This window comes from Diuraphis noxia, unplaced genomic scaffold (genome assembly GCF_037042655.1).
Source record: "Diuraphis noxia isolate RWA-SAM2 unplaced genomic scaffold, SU_Dnox_SAM2 contig0003, whole genome shotgun sequence".
NCBI classification, from domain to species: Eukaryota; Metazoa; Arthropoda; class Insecta; order Hemiptera; family Aphididae; genus Diuraphis; species Diuraphis noxia.
In genome coordinates this window covers 61,507,058-61,524,103 of record NW_028301713.1, presented here as the reverse complement: position 1 = coordinate 61,524,103, position 17,046 = coordinate 61,507,058, and positions in this window count along the sequence as shown.

The following is a 17,046-nucleotide window of genomic DNA, read 5'->3' as shown; positions in this document are numbered from 1 at the left end:
TGTTTGATAAATATTTCAAGTCCGTTTTTATTTTATGACAGACACCGACGGGATCATCCCGTTTGTTTGCTGCTGTTGTTATCATAATATTTTAATATAATTTAAATTATAATAATTGTGTGCATGAAAAACGCCCATCTAACTGCAGAGTGTTATAATACTGTAATATGCACACATGTCAATATGAACGCATTGTAAAACGCATGTGCGAACAACACCAAATTTTTTAAAGCAAGTGATGATTTGTTCGATAAACAAGCGTCCTGCATATATATTATATATTATAATATAACACTATAGTAATGTGTGCACACCAATACACCAATTTGTATAACGAACGAAGAAAGTCAGAAGATGAGTATGTAATGTAAATACGAACACGCGCTAAAGAGGAACAACCGCGAGTCGGCTGGTCGAGAGAGTCTCATGGAGCCGTTGCAGTCTTGCATCGGCGAAAATACCACGACGGGTCCTGCTGCAACAGTTGTACTGTTATAGGTATAGGCAGTGGTGTGTTGAACTCATTTTTGGTGAGGAGCAAAAAAATGTGTACGAGGTACCGACTACTGATCCACTTGTCTATCATAACGAAATTTCCAATATACCAAAAAATATAAAAATTTACAAAATTGACTAACCAGCTTATCTGTGTTTTCCTAGTAATGCAATACAACCAACCGACGTCGAATATCTGCATCAACATACCGATGTTCTTGGCAGCGTACTAATTTACCACTATAAGCACCTACTACATTTTTGAGCTATAATTAACAAGTTTTATGCTACAGATTGTTGAACATATGTTACATATACCTATTAAGTAAGACACTTATTATACGTAGGTAGTATATTTATACCCATTTTGTATTTTTTGGTAAGGAAACCACCCATATATTTAACATTTTGATGGAGTAATTTTGTTCCAAAATAATACATTTGCACTCCACTAGGCGTAAGTATAATATATACGAAAGGAAACTACTCGTCAAGTCTTTTATCTGAAAATCACACGACATGTAATATTAAGAAATCGGTCGTTTCGTATATTTGTATAGGTACATAAATCATCATCAAATTGACTCCTCAAGAGTACGGCGTAGGTATAAGTGATATCATAACCGTGTGGCGTGTATATATTACATCGGCAGGTAATAAACTAATAAGTAATAACTAATAATTGAATATGACTCATAAGTTATAATTATATTATACTATTGTAGTGTCCATCTATCGAGGCGACTGCTGGTGGAATAACGACTATTTCATCCAAGCACGATGACAGATAAGGTGGTAAAGAGGGAGGGGGAAAGTTGCGACGGTATTCGTGTTTGCTGCTGTTGTAGTTGTTGTTGATGTTGTTGTTTTTGTTGTTGCACAGCGGTATAGTTGCAATTTTTATGTTACTTTATTACGATATCGTTATCGTACGAGGGTAGGTACTCTTTTATAATATTTATACACTTCACGAGGAATAGACATTTCCGCACTTGAAAAAATATTTTTTAAATCGTATTCAAACCATAAAAATCGTATATTTGCAAAAATGCACACCATAATTAACTTGTTATGATTTATATTATACACTCAAGGTACTTGCAGTAAGTTATAACCTTTTAAAGCATCAAAATGTTGTCAGTAATTATAATAATTTGAACTAGTATCCAGTGTGCAATAAACATTCATCAAAATGAAATCTTTGAACAGCCGTCTATTATTATCTTTAATCTGATCTCGTCTTTCCGTTCCCCTGACCAGGTTAATGTCCATAAAATCCACTATCTGCTTCTTTGTTATAGTTTTGTAATTTTCGAGATGTTCCTTGTATAAATCTATAAGCAACAAAAATAAAAATAAGACTTGATATTACAATAAGTATGTAGGTACTAACTATTGCCAATACATAATACATACATAACATTATGTGTATACTGTATATACTCATTAATCTCGCGCATACAGCCACTATTCAAATATCTTATTCGATTACAAATTATAAAAAGAATAAAACTTGACTGATTAATTCATAATCCACACACAGCCTAAAACATGATAGCTAGTGATTTTTAATCTTTCAGGATGTTTCTTTATGGTCTATAGGCATGCAACATGAAAGGAATTTGAAGAATTTTGATTTTAAGGGATTTAATATTTTGCTCAAGATCAAAATATATGTACCTATATATATATATTATTTTTTTATGGGGTTGCATTGGTTACAAAAAACGAAATATTCATTATGATTGAATATAATACATCAAAAACAATACACACAAATATAATTCCATAGTATTTTGTATTAGTTGATAATTTTTTACCAGGCGAAATCTGGCTATTTATGATGGCTATATCACACTTATATATTTATGCAAGACATATTATTATATTAACAGTACTGATTTGCAACATTATCTTTGTGATATTACATAAAAAAATACAGTATGCACTTCACGATTTTTAAGCTTAACAATGTTTACAAGAAATCACAAACCTAACCCTGACTTACAGCGAACAATAAGAGAGTATCTATATAATTCAGTAAATTGAGTATAACTTTGGAGTTCAATAAAAATATTTTTTTAATAAAATATAGATTGGTGAAAAGGGTTGCATTTTATTAAGTAGATAACATTTTAAGTATAACAATCAAAGATACATTTGTGATGGTTATTGGGTTGTTTTGATGAAAATATGATAGGGTTTGCGTAAGTGTTTTAATCAAATTGTAAATATTAATACTACCTAATTGGAACATCAATTGCGCACCACTAAGTATTTTCCTTTTACCTAATTATAATTCGTTCTGCACCTTTTTACCCGAGACTTTTTAACCACGTACTTTTTTTTTACCGGTGACGTTGTACACTTCGGACTTTTGATGGAAAATCCACTGTGTGAACCCGTACACACACAAACACACACACTCTCGATAATATATACGTGATAAGGACACTTCCTTCCACCACAGGTCATTATTGGCGTTGTTCGGCGGACGACGTTCGACGATGAGGATGAATAAAAAAAAAAAATGGTATTTCAGCCGCCGTAGCCACCACGCAGTCGAGATTCTTGCGTTCGGGACGAAGAGATGAATTCCACGACGCACACGAACCGTATTGGCCTCATACATGAAATTCCTGTAACACACGCGTACTTACTCATACCCGTGTGTGTGTGTGTGTGTGTGTATAAATACGCGCGAGTGCTGTTAAACCAGTTCTCCGGGCGGTTATATTTTTAGCGGCGGCCTCGGGCGCCCCAAATAAGCCATGCGTAGTTGTGTCCGGCGGTCCGACTAGATCTTCGTCGGCGTATTTTTTTTTACCCAGCAGGTACTTTGCACGACGTACAAAATAATAATAATAATAATAATAATAATGATGATAATACCATCGCACTGTCTCTTCCGTATATCGTTTTACCGCACAAACCTGATCGGCAAGAGCGCGCGAGGGTGTCCACGCCGCCGGTGCAGCCGTTATATTATGCGCAAGTCTACCGGTTATCGTGTTATTCCCACCGCCGCCGCCGCCGACGACCGTCTCTTCTCTTCGGCACGGTTTTGTATAGAGGTACCTAGTAGTATTATAATGGACGACGTGTGGATAAGCGTATACACCGCCGCCGTCGAGTTCAAAAGGTCACGGACCTGAAGGTTGTTCAAGGTTACCCGCGACGATAACAGATGATGGAGGCGGCGGCGGCGGTGGCCAGAAGTCCGTGGAGGCATTCGTTGGTGGCGGAAGACGCGATACCGGGCCGAGGACCGCGGATGGGACGTAATGTCCGCTACATAATATACGTACATCTGCGGTCAGAGAGGAAACGTCCTAAATGATTCATTGTACTTAATGACGTACGCACTGATTGCGATTGCGTTGTATATAATATATACATATAGGTATAATAATACACACTCTATATTATATTATTATTATTATTATTATTATTATTATGATCGTCATCACACAGCCACGTAGACACATATACATATGTGTCTGATATGTATTACGACTGCATCCCATCATTCCACCGCCGCCGACTAGTGGTAAACGCGGTTTCGGTCAAACCCTCAAGGTCGGCTATACCGCTGTAAACAGTTGTAGTCTGTGTATTATTATCTTATATTGCATAACCGAGCGAGTGCGCGCGAAGACTGCGTGAGCTAATGGATTCGGATAGATCGGTGACCGCGGAATATACCTATATATAGGTAGAAGCTGCCGGTGTAGCCGTGCAAACGTTGAAACGTAAATTCTACCGAAAGTAGACGTAAATCTTAAATCCCGAGGGGTTAAAATTGCAAATAAAGAAAAACAAGTGTAGTATAATGTTATCTAAACTTGACCGGTCAATAAATAGGTAGTTATAATAATAAAATATAATCATTGTCGTCGTCTCATGGCAAAGGAAGAAAAACCTATGTTCACTACCTGTGGTACTGAACTATCAGTCAGCCATATACATATACAGAATGCCTTTGTAACATATCACATATATATGTGACACTGCTACATGTTACTAAATTATAAATATGAGTATAAATAAGAATAATAAGGAAGAAGGCTTATATACACAGTAGAGTTATCCGTACACAAATACACAAACAACTGTTAACATATATAAGAGACACACAATGTTAAGTTCGTTAGTTCTGGGTCCAGTAGAGCTGCCCGCAAGCCAACGAACTCCGGAAGACCATACTGTGAGTAAGCCTTTCGATATTTTTGTAGTTATTAAGTATTGCGTATTTTATGAATATCGTTGTGTGTTTAATGAATATTGTGTATGTATGTAATAAGTATGGTGCTATAATAAAAAACATATCAACTAGAGCTTATTATTTGATCTATCATTCCTGAAGCTCCCGAGTTACGGTTAAAATATAATTCATAGGGCTCTGAAAACCCTCACTGAATTATCTAAATATAACAGGTTCCCCAACCCCGTTACACCTCCAGTACACAGATGAACTCGACAAACTCAACATCCCCAACACTCTAGACACAGCACTCGGACTGAACGCAGACAACACCTACCAAATTTTAACATTTTTTAAAATATCTAAATTGTTTGATTTCGTTTAAGATAATATAATCAAGAATCTTTATACATTAGAAAAAATTGTAATGAATAAAATAACTAACAACTAATGGCCAATGTTTAATAGATCAATAAAAAAAAATTTCGTCGAGTTATATGCATGATTTTATAAGTGTTAATTTATAAACCAAACAACACTTTGGTCAAGACAGACACTCAATGATAGATAAATAATTTTACAATATAATGATTTATAGCAAGACAGTTGATTACAAACTTTTAGTATTGAAAAGCAATGAATTAAATTTTGAAAATTTATTTCACATTGTTTTTGCTTATTCGAGCATATAAAATTAGAAGTTGTACGCAGAATTATATTATTGATAAGTTGTCTGAATAAAGGCGGAAAATCAGTCTAATTTAGCGTTCGAACCAGCATTTTCTACTTAAAGTATAATCTTATTTTTACTCGAAAATGAACATACATGTACGTATGGTTTCCTAATTCCTTTACACATGTCTACTAACTCGAGATTATTATACTGTTTTAATTATAATACTATTAAAAATAAATACTATTTATTTTGCCACACATGATAGACATCTACTTATACGATACTTCTAGACATATATTTGAGAAGAATGTGATGCGACCAACTTCAGATGATTAAAACCGATAGATCTTTATCTAAGTTCCTAATTCACTGCAAGGGCTTCTAATTGTTTTTTTTTTTTTTTGGTACGGTGTAATTTTTATACCACAGCTTGGTATTTATCCATGTCAACAATTTTTGTCGGTTACATGAGAATAACACGATAGGTATAATAGATATATAACAAATATACATTACAAATAGTGTATTTGTGTATTTGCACACTGTTGAGGAAAAACAATAACCACACCAGTGTTGGTTTTAATATTGACGATCGAGGTTTTCCATACATCAAACGTTTCACAACCAATATACTTAATTCTTAAATATTTAAAAGAACGCCACACGCGGGCATTTGTTTTCTCCGTCTTACAACATACAACATGGCAAATTTTACATTCACAATAATACATTTGAATGTGTAATTTTTAAAATTAGAGTGATTTTACCTCTAAGAAAATTTAAAAGCTAGAATATTATTATGTAGGGTATTCGAGAATTTTATTGATATTGTTATTTTTAATTAAGTTATGATCATTTTAAAAAGTAGAAAAAAACAGATTAAAATAGTCATCATTTACTTAAAAACAATAAACAAAATCTTCCCAAATACCCTAGATAATATTTTTGCTTATACATTTTATAAGAGGTAAATTCACTTAATTTAAAAAAATTACAGACTAAAATGTATAATTGTGAATGTAAAATTTGCTAAGCTATGCGTTTATAAGACAAAGAAAACCGCTTGGTGTTCTTTTAAATATTAGTAAAAAGGAAATAAATCTGAATAATTATGAGGTGACTAAAAAATAGTGTTATTATATTAATCAATATTACTCTCAACGTGTATAGTTATACGTGAAACAAATGTATCTTTATAGTTAGTGCAGATAATATTTTCCACAAAAACCACCTGTAAGAATACATCTTTTATGTAACGGTAAATCAATTACGGGTACATCCAAATCTGGTGGCACCAATCCAAACTATCGCCTTGAGATAAACAATGATATAACCTACATTAAAAAATGATAATATAAAATATATAAATTAAAAACTATACGTCATATTACATTATTAGGAGGTACCTATGTAGAATATTGAAAAATTAGAATAAGTATATTCCTCATTAGTATACGATGGAGTCCAATTATTTTTATTCGTTTATTATGGTCCATATAGTTCTTTTTTTCTGATTACTTTTAAAGGACAACATAATATGGAGTTTCCTAGGTACGACACAAGAAACGGGTTTTTTTTTCAATCGACTACCGATCGAAAATTGGGTTTGAGGCTTATGAGCAACAAGTTGCCAAAATTGAAAAACTAGTTTTTTGCTATATATGCCTATTGCCTACACCTATTATGACTACACATATATGTACTTATATTTAATACTACATGCATATAATAAAACATATTAAATATATATACACAATAAAACGATACATCAAAACGTTATCATATTAACTGTAAAATATATTTTAGCGATTAATGCCAATAACAGGCAATGGAAAATAATTCGCATAAGTTTTTGCGTAATTTCATGAATATTTATTCGTTCACGATAAATAAATTATAAACGTGTATACATATAATACAAGAAACAAAAATGCCACCTTATCGTATTATAATAATATACCATATATGTTGTATATACATATACTATATACTATATATAGTAGGTACCTATACCTACCTCTCTAGAAGGCACACAACTAATATGATGTCAACGTTGAATTATCGCAACGAAATGAATATAAGTTACATTAGCCAACAACTTAATATATTTTAGCATTATTAACATATCTAATGTGTTTCTGGGGCGGAATGCAGATTTTTCAAATTTCTGTTGATATTTTATTACGTTTCTTTTGAATATCATTAACTCAGAGGTCTGTGTGTGAACGTATGTATATAAAGTATATATAAGTGCTAGCTATATGTCCAAAAACGATTTACCAAAACATCTACCTACCTATACATAATAACAAACCCATTACTCACCCGTTTTATTGCATATTATATAGCCCGCTAAATAAAATAATTTAAACATGCAACGCCAATTATAGCGAATAAATGTGTAAATGTACATAGGTATGATGCAAAATGCAGGATAAATAATTTTACTTTATTCGTCAGAGAGACTTCGCTGTGGCCGATGGATAAACGCGACTTTATATTATTATTATTATATTTTATTATTATATTGCACAGACGCTTTACGGCGATAAAGGATAAAAAAATATTTATATATATTATATACCAACTGAAGTTTACAACGGTATATTTTTGCCCGACAGGCACGAGGTCGACTCGGCCGAATACTACTCGTACACAGATTTAGTCTCACATGACTGCAGTACACCACCATTATAACATTATTACTTAATTTCACCAGCCATTTGGGACTATACACACGTGTCGTCTACATAGATGAACTTGAACATGATATTGTTATAATGTACAATAATAATACGTCGTCGTGCACTTACACGTATTTTTCTATTTTTTTTTTTTTTTTGACCCACGTAACCTTAACATAATATTATTATAATCAAAGACAGAAATAGCGTTTCAAATTGGGGGGTAGAGCTTGGTTTTAACCCAACGTATCATAAAAATAACAAATTTAAATTTAAAACTTTTTAATTTATATTTTACAATAAAATAATTTCATAATTTACAATGAAAACAATATAATTATCAGCAAAGTTTTGGATATTGCGGTCATAAACTTACTTCCTAATTATAACAGTTACAACCATATTTCACGTTTTAATACACTATCCTAAATTGAATATTTCATATTTTCAGAGTATAAATAATTTTTCATAATCTTTGACGAACTTTTAACACGGAACATGGATTATGAAATCATGCTCAAAAGCACATACATTTTATTCCGTTAGTTCAATTCTATCAAAGGACTTATTCCTAATGTTTATGTATATATTAGGTTGTTTTCCGGTATGGTGATTATGGTGTCTCTGAATATGCATTAAAACCGCTGAAAGTACATCAGAACAAGGTATTTAGATTTTTTTTCTAGGAAATCTCAGAGTATAATGCCTTTTAAACTTGTATACAAAAAATTAAAAATTCTATGGCCGACAGAAAATATGTATTTAAGATTTTAAATAAGGACGAAATAGAATACAAAATAAATTGTAGATCGTATGACGTAAAAGTAAACTATGTTAATATTAGTTTTAGTTGAAGATTCCTATACATAGACTACCTTGGTCCTGAATGCTTTAATTTCATGGATTTGAAAACTAAGATAAATATATGTTGTATTTCATATTATAACCATGAAAATAAATGTGCCAATATATAGCTATACTGTTAAATTTAGAATAATACCTACCATTGTCCATTTAAAATGATTTATAATTTACCTACTTATATTATCAGTTATTACCTACAAAATTTGAATTCTTTTTTAGAATTTGAATTTGTTGAAAATAACCAATCATGTCAGTATTTGTTTTTTTTTATTTCTTTTAGTTCACTTATATTTGTAGTGAAGTTGAGCATTAAGTAGCTCTATATGTAACTGTATCTGTTTTGAGATGAATTTTGTTATTATTTTTTACTTATTTATATATGATAAGAATATAAATTTCTTTTTTTGAATAATAGCTCTCTATCTATATCACAAGGACGATGGAAATTTTATTTTAAGTAATAATTATGTAAGTTTTGTCTAGATTTAAAATATCAAGAATAAATAACTTTCTTGAAGTCTTTAGTCCTATATTCGGCGATGATACTTTTAGTAATTGCGATACTTATGAGACATGAGTTACGAAAACAATTTTACTTTACGTCTTACTGTCAGCCAATTATTTAAATCACCTGCAATTGATTAAATAGCAAGTACATTTTACTATTATTTATAGGTAGGTACCTACTAGGTCAAAGGACTTGTAGCTCTAAAAAAGCTCTAAATATGCAAGCATTTATGCACTTAAAAACCCCATAATATGCACTTAAAATTTTTTTTATCACATATCTAGAAACATTTTATAAATAAATTCTAATCGAATGAAAGCCCGCGTGGTGGTGAATCTTATTGATAAATACAAATCAAATCATTACAACACACATCATTAATAAATAATTGTACGAATTTAAGGTATAATTTTAAAAGTAGTTTTTAAGTACCTATAGCGTGAAAATCTTGTTATCAAGTAAAAAAAAAAAATGTCGGGATCCCACTTTGACACTAATTGTTAGTCATCATGTAAATGTATTATTATTAGCAATTACTAATAAGTAATAATACAATATGTATTTAACAATTATTATAACTTAAGATACAAAACTGATTTCTTAAATAATATGTTTATTGTTTATCCATAAATATATATTGTTTATTAAAAAAACGAGTTAAGACATTTTGAATGAAAATATTTAGTTTCATTAATTGACTATATTCAAAGTTCATAATAAAAATATATTTTTTGTTTTTTTCTTCAGTTTTTTCATGTTTAATAATAACGATCAACATTTTGCAAAATTGACAAAATTGGCAAAATTACACTGTTTTCGAATTTTTATTTAAATAATTATATCTGTTGACCAAATTAAACATAGAATGGAAAAAGAGATAAAAAATGATTAAAATTACAATAAAATAAAATAGAAATATTATTGAAAAAAAGAATACAGACAGTAAAATTTAATAATAATTTAAACATTTTATGCAGTGACATATGTTAAGAATTTTTAAATGCTAGCAAACAAATTTGGCTAACCACATTGTTTATTCGAGAGCCGTAAAAATAAATACTGCAAATATAATTTAAAATAGAACGTCAAAAGTATATTAAGCTGGTTAATATATTATTAATTGATTTTATATCAATTCGGGCGTGTTCTATTTTTGACGTCGTAATAATACTAACGAATAACGATTTTTATATATACATCGATGTAGTTAGTATTATTGTATTATGACGCCTTTATTTTATTTCTATTGCGGAACATTGACATGTTTAGCACAATGTAAATTTAATTTTAAATACATTGAAATTCTTCGTTGTATAATAAGTGATAATAATATTTACATAATTAGATTTTTGTGTCCCGACCTACGTACGACTTATATGTATTATATTATAGTTATTATTCTTCCTGATGGGTAATTAGCTCAAAGAACTAACCCAAAGTAAGGTGTGCACAAACATTTTTGACGAAGAACAATGCCAAAAATAATATGCAGCTTTGTGTTCACTAATATTTATATTTATATCGTTACTTTTTGTTGTCTTGTATTAGTTAAAAATTATACATTATGTATATTTATACAATCATCTATAGACTATAACTAAATAATTTTTGTTACTAACTATTATACTTTATGATAAATATAATATTTAACTCTGGTTCAATTTATAACGCAATACTAATATTCAAGTACTTTTTCTAAGTATAATAGAACAAAAATAACTCGGCTTTTCCTTATTTAATTTTCCCATAATTTTTCAAAAAACGTTATACATATATAAATATCTCCCTTTCTTTTAAATTTCTGTGACTGGTATTACATTCTGAATGAAGTGATGAATGTATTGATTTTACAATGATGTATTTTTTTTTTGTGTCTGTGTACAGCATAACTAATCGAAATAATGCTTCAATTTCAAACTTTGGGGGTGGTTTCCGATGTAAAAGTGAGTATCTTTGGTGCATTATAGAGGTCAACGGTAAACATTTTCCAACAGTTTTCAAAAAAATCGAGAAAAACAAAAAAAAAAATGACAGAAAAACGGGAATTTTTAAGCAAAACCAGTTTTCGACCAAATCGATTTTTTTATATGGTTGCTGTAATTCAAAAACTAATCACTGTAAATATTTGAAATTTTCACCAAATGTTTATGTTAGTATTATCTATATACAGTTTAATTTTCACAAATTTTTGGTTTTTTGAGATATTTATAGACAACTGAAATTTTCAATTTTTCTGAAAATTTTTTTTTAAAGTGTCGGTAAAATTTTTTTGGCCAAATAAAGATACTTAAAATTTAATACAAAGTTTCTCATAAGTTATTCTCATAGTGATTAAAAAATTATAAGAATACATAGGTACAATTTTTTTTTATTAGCATTTGAAGTTCAAATATTGACAAAAATTCGTCAAAACCATGAATATTTGCAAATTGTTTTGTAGTTCAAAATTCATAAAATTGTTTGTATTTATATCTAAGGTTAAAAAATCTAACACTAAGTTTTCCATAAGTTTTTCTTCAAATAGCTATAGAGAAAATTTGAAGCGTCATTATAGGAAAAATGTTTTGAGCGTTTGAGTTTTAAATTTTTATGAAAATTTTATTGAAAACCTTACCTAACGATAACGATTTATCCTCAAACCAGGTATATGTATATCTATGATAATATAAGGTATTATGAATTATGATAACTACAGTAGTATGAAATAGCCGGTTCTGGACCCCCCCCGCTTCACCCCCCCGCCCGCCCGACCATCACTGAGCGCTAGCTCTTCCACCCTCCCCCCGCCTATGCTGCGCTAGTCTGCGCTAGTCTGCGCTACTCCCTCCACCCACCCCCCACCTATGCTGCGCTAGCCTGCGCTAGTCTGCGCTACACCCTCCCCCACCCCTCCCCAACGCTGCGCTAGCTTGCGCTAGCACCTCCACCCACCCCCCGCCTGTACCGCCCCGCCTACGTCATAGACGTCTGGCCACCGGACAACCCCCTCCCCCACACCTACCGCTAGACCGCCTACGTCATAGACGTCTGGCCACCGGGCTACCCCCTCCCCCACCCCTCCCCAACGCTGCGCTAGCTTGCGCTAGCACCTCCACCCACCCCCCGCCTGTACCGCCCCGCCTACGTCATAGACGTCTGGCCACCGGACAACCCCCTCCCCCACACCTACCGCTGGACCGCCTACGTCATAGACGTCTGGCCACCGGGCTACCCCCTCCCCCACACCTACCGACTGTACCACCTACGTCATAGACGACTGGCCACCGAGCCACCCCCTCCCCCACCTCCAGCCTGCGTCGCCCACGTCATAGACACCGGACACCGCGCTACCCCCTCCCCCACCTCCTGCCTGTACTGCCCACGTCACGGACGCCTGGACACCGGCCCACGCCATCCCCCACACCTCCCGCCCGCACCGCGTGGCCCGGCGGCCCGCGATACCGCGGGCCCGCACCGTGCCGACCCCCGCTTCACCCGCACCCGAGCCTCGACGCCGCCGTGACATTTCACCACCGCCTGTGGCGCCATCTATCCGCCGATTCTGTAACGCGGTTTTTCGACGCATACATACACAAAAACATATACATATATTCATTAAAACACATACTAACGCAAAAAGCTATACATACATGTGTGAAAACATATACATTATGTATATAATGTACGAAAACATATACACACATAGTCAAAAACCTATACATACATGGGTAAAAACCTATACATACGTGTGTAAAAACATATACATTATGTACATAATGTACGAAAACATATACATATATGGTCAAAAACCTATACATACATGGGTAAAAACATATACATTATGTACATAATGTGCGTAAACATATACATACATAGTCAAAAACCTATACATACATGTGTAAAAACATATACATTATGTATATAATGTGCGTAAACATATACATACATGGGTAAAAACATATACATTATGTATATAATGTGCGTAAACATATACATACATAGTCAAAAACCTATACATACATGTATGAAAACATATACATTATGTACATAATGTGTGAAAACATATACATATATGGTCAAAAACCTATACATACATGGGTAAAAACATATACATATATGCATAAGAACACATATTAGCGCAAAAAGCTATACATACATGTATGAAAAAATATACATTATATATATAATGTGCATAAACATATACATACATGGTAAAAAGCTATACATACATATGTAAAAACATATACATATATGCATAAGAACACATATTAACGCAAAAAGCTATACATAAATGTATGAAAACATATACATTATGTATATATTATGCATAAACATATACATACATGGTAAAAAGCTATACATATATATGTACATAATGTGCGTAAACATATACATAAATGTGTAAAAACATATACATATATAGTTAGCGTGATGCCAAGTCAGATATTAACGCGATTAAATTGTTAAATATAGTTTTATTCAACGTCCTACTAGACCTAGACATTCCGACCATTGGTCACCGCCGCCGCCGTCGCCGCCGCCGCCGACCGTGTACAATAATATCATAATATGCATAATAAAGACGTGTTATATATATATTATATGTATATAATATGTACCATCTGTCTGCGAATATATAATATATATACTTTAACGGGATACCAAGTCGAGTATTAAATTGTTTAATATAATTGTATTCAATGAAAATGTATATTATACAGATATTATATAGAGTGCGGTGTAATAGCTGTAGCTTATTAATAGCTATTTAGCTAAGTGTTAACGGACGGCGTCATACGGTTCCGATATACGGACTTGGCTATAATGATTGATATTATTAATTTTATTTTTAACGTTTTCAATAAATTGCACGCCTTTATATAATATCACCGATACGCATTCAGGATTATACACTTCATCGTTTTCCTCACATTTTCCCAACAATACACCCCAGTATAGCGGCATTGAACCAAGTGAAGCCATATTCGACCATCGACTATTTATCGTACTAACGATCGGCAGTCGAGAGAACATGTGAATAACAATAATACCTCGTATAAAAATAATAAATCTCAGATAATTCGTTTTATATGCACGCAAATAAGGCACTTGTAGCCAGTATATCGGTCTCTCGGTAACTGCAGCAGGTGGTTGTATACTATATAGTAATAATTTGCACGCGGTGTAAGCGCGTCAATAATGATTGTAACAAAAATAATGCGAATTAAAATATTTGAATAGTAAATACCACGTTGAGTAGTTATCCCTAGTTATCTGTTGTATGCGAATAAACAGTTGACCATGACGTGTTGGACGAGTAATATTCAGAATAACACCATAGATCACGTCCCCGAGTAATGACAGTGGTGGTGTCGACGACATTGAAGAGGTGATTATTACTATTAAAATATAATATTATTCCGTATTATATAATATCGCTAGGATATCGTAGAGAATATTATATCTTATAATATAATTTGATATTTTTTTCACAGCTTTTAGGATTCCAGGAGAACGAAGGGCCTGCGATGTACACAGATTAAGATTACCAACCCCCTTACTCGACCTCGACATTCCGATCACCGCTGACCGAGGATAATAATAATAATAATAAGATGAAACACGTGTATAATAATAACATGATATGTATTATTATACCGTGTTATAATATACATATATATGAACCATCTATCAGTGAGATGCTTTTCTCCCACACACACACATATTGTAAAATGAGATTGTGTTGTATACCGCACATATATATCGTCAAATATAATATTCATTATATTATATTTTAGAAAAAAGGACGTATTTTGTTTTGAATTTTTAATATTTCATTTATTTCACGTTAACCCCCTTCCTCATCCCCGACCATTTACCGCAGCTACGTACGTCACCACACCCTAAACGAGGACGTCGTGCGCGCGCGTCCTCTATCCGCAACGCATCTCCACTTATCGGGCTATTATCTATATGTATCTGGCGTAACCGCCTTCGCGGTTAACGTCATATTATCACCAACATTGGCGTAATATATCCGTTAATCGGGTGGACGCAGTTTTTCTACGCACCTCATAATATATACTTTAGGATATCAAGTGATCGAGTCAAATACTGACATGATTAAATTGTTTAATATAAATTGTTGTTTATTCAATAAAAATATGTATATATAATATAGTCATATAGGTTATCGTGTTATAATGAACAATAATATGTTACCCGGTAACATCATACGATTCCGATTATACATGACCGATTATTACTATATTACGGTAATTATTATCTATACTTCATATGGTTCAGATTTGCATCTACAGGCTCGAATGCTGCTATTAACACGATTTTTATTATGTTTCTTACTAAATTCATTTTTAAGCGATCCCACCTCATATAGTGTAGAAACATACATATTATGCATAAATGTTCAAAACCATATACATAATTACGTAAAAACATATACATACACGCGTAAAAACATATACCTACAATATATACATACACGTATTAAAACATATACATTACGCATAATCGTTATATGTTGCCTATGCGTCGTAAAGGGGGAGCGACAGAGAGACAGAGAAACAATATAATATTACTATAACATATTATAATATTAAAATAATATAATATAATATACTCAGCATATTATATTAGTTGTCGAGCATAATAAGAATTCAGCTAAATTTGTGGGCCCGCAGTATAGTTGTATTAGAACTACTGCAGATAACGAGTGAGAGTATATTACACGTTATATTTAAACGCGTTCGTGGAGGACACCCGCGTGTGTGTAGAGTGTAGAATAGCAAATTTTACGCTCAGCAGATCACTTTTATCCAGGTTAGTTTAAAATTTAGAGTGAATTGATCAGTTATAAAAATTAAAGGCAAAATTACTATCTAGGTCATCTCATAGACTTTTATTATATTTTAATTCATTCTAAATTTTAAACTAACGGAGATAAACGTGATCTGCCAAGAGTAAAATTTGATATACTACGCACTTGTACGATGAAGGCAACACATGCGGGTGTAGCGTCCTCTTAAAAGGAATCGTATTCTACACATTACAATATAATATGTATACTATTACGAGACACAAAGTTATTCTACGACGACACTACTATTCATCTAGTTCCATAAACATATACGTATAAAACCCCCCCGCTACGTGGTACACGATTTGCGCGTCTGTGACCGTATAATTATTACCCTGCGAGCACCGAATGGACGACATATACAATATTGACCGGTGCACTAGAACCTCCACTGAACCTTAAAACTGATAATCACTATATTACCTATATCAATATATAATCATTTAATATTCTAACTCAAGTGAATGTGTTTCACTTGTAATTACCCTTTAATTACTACTGAAACGTTAACAACCTTTGATAATTATAAACAGTTGAAGTTTCTCTAATATCAATATTCCATTATCAAATCAAACATTTTTCTAATATCACAAGATCATTACAACTATGATGGGGTAGCTAACAACTTAATGATGGGAAGTCATCTAATTTTAATCAATGAGATAGATCATAAAACTCATACATATTATCTGAAATATCATCTTTGATAGGTGTTCATAATAATAATTTACTAAAACCTATGATATCTAGTTGGTAGAT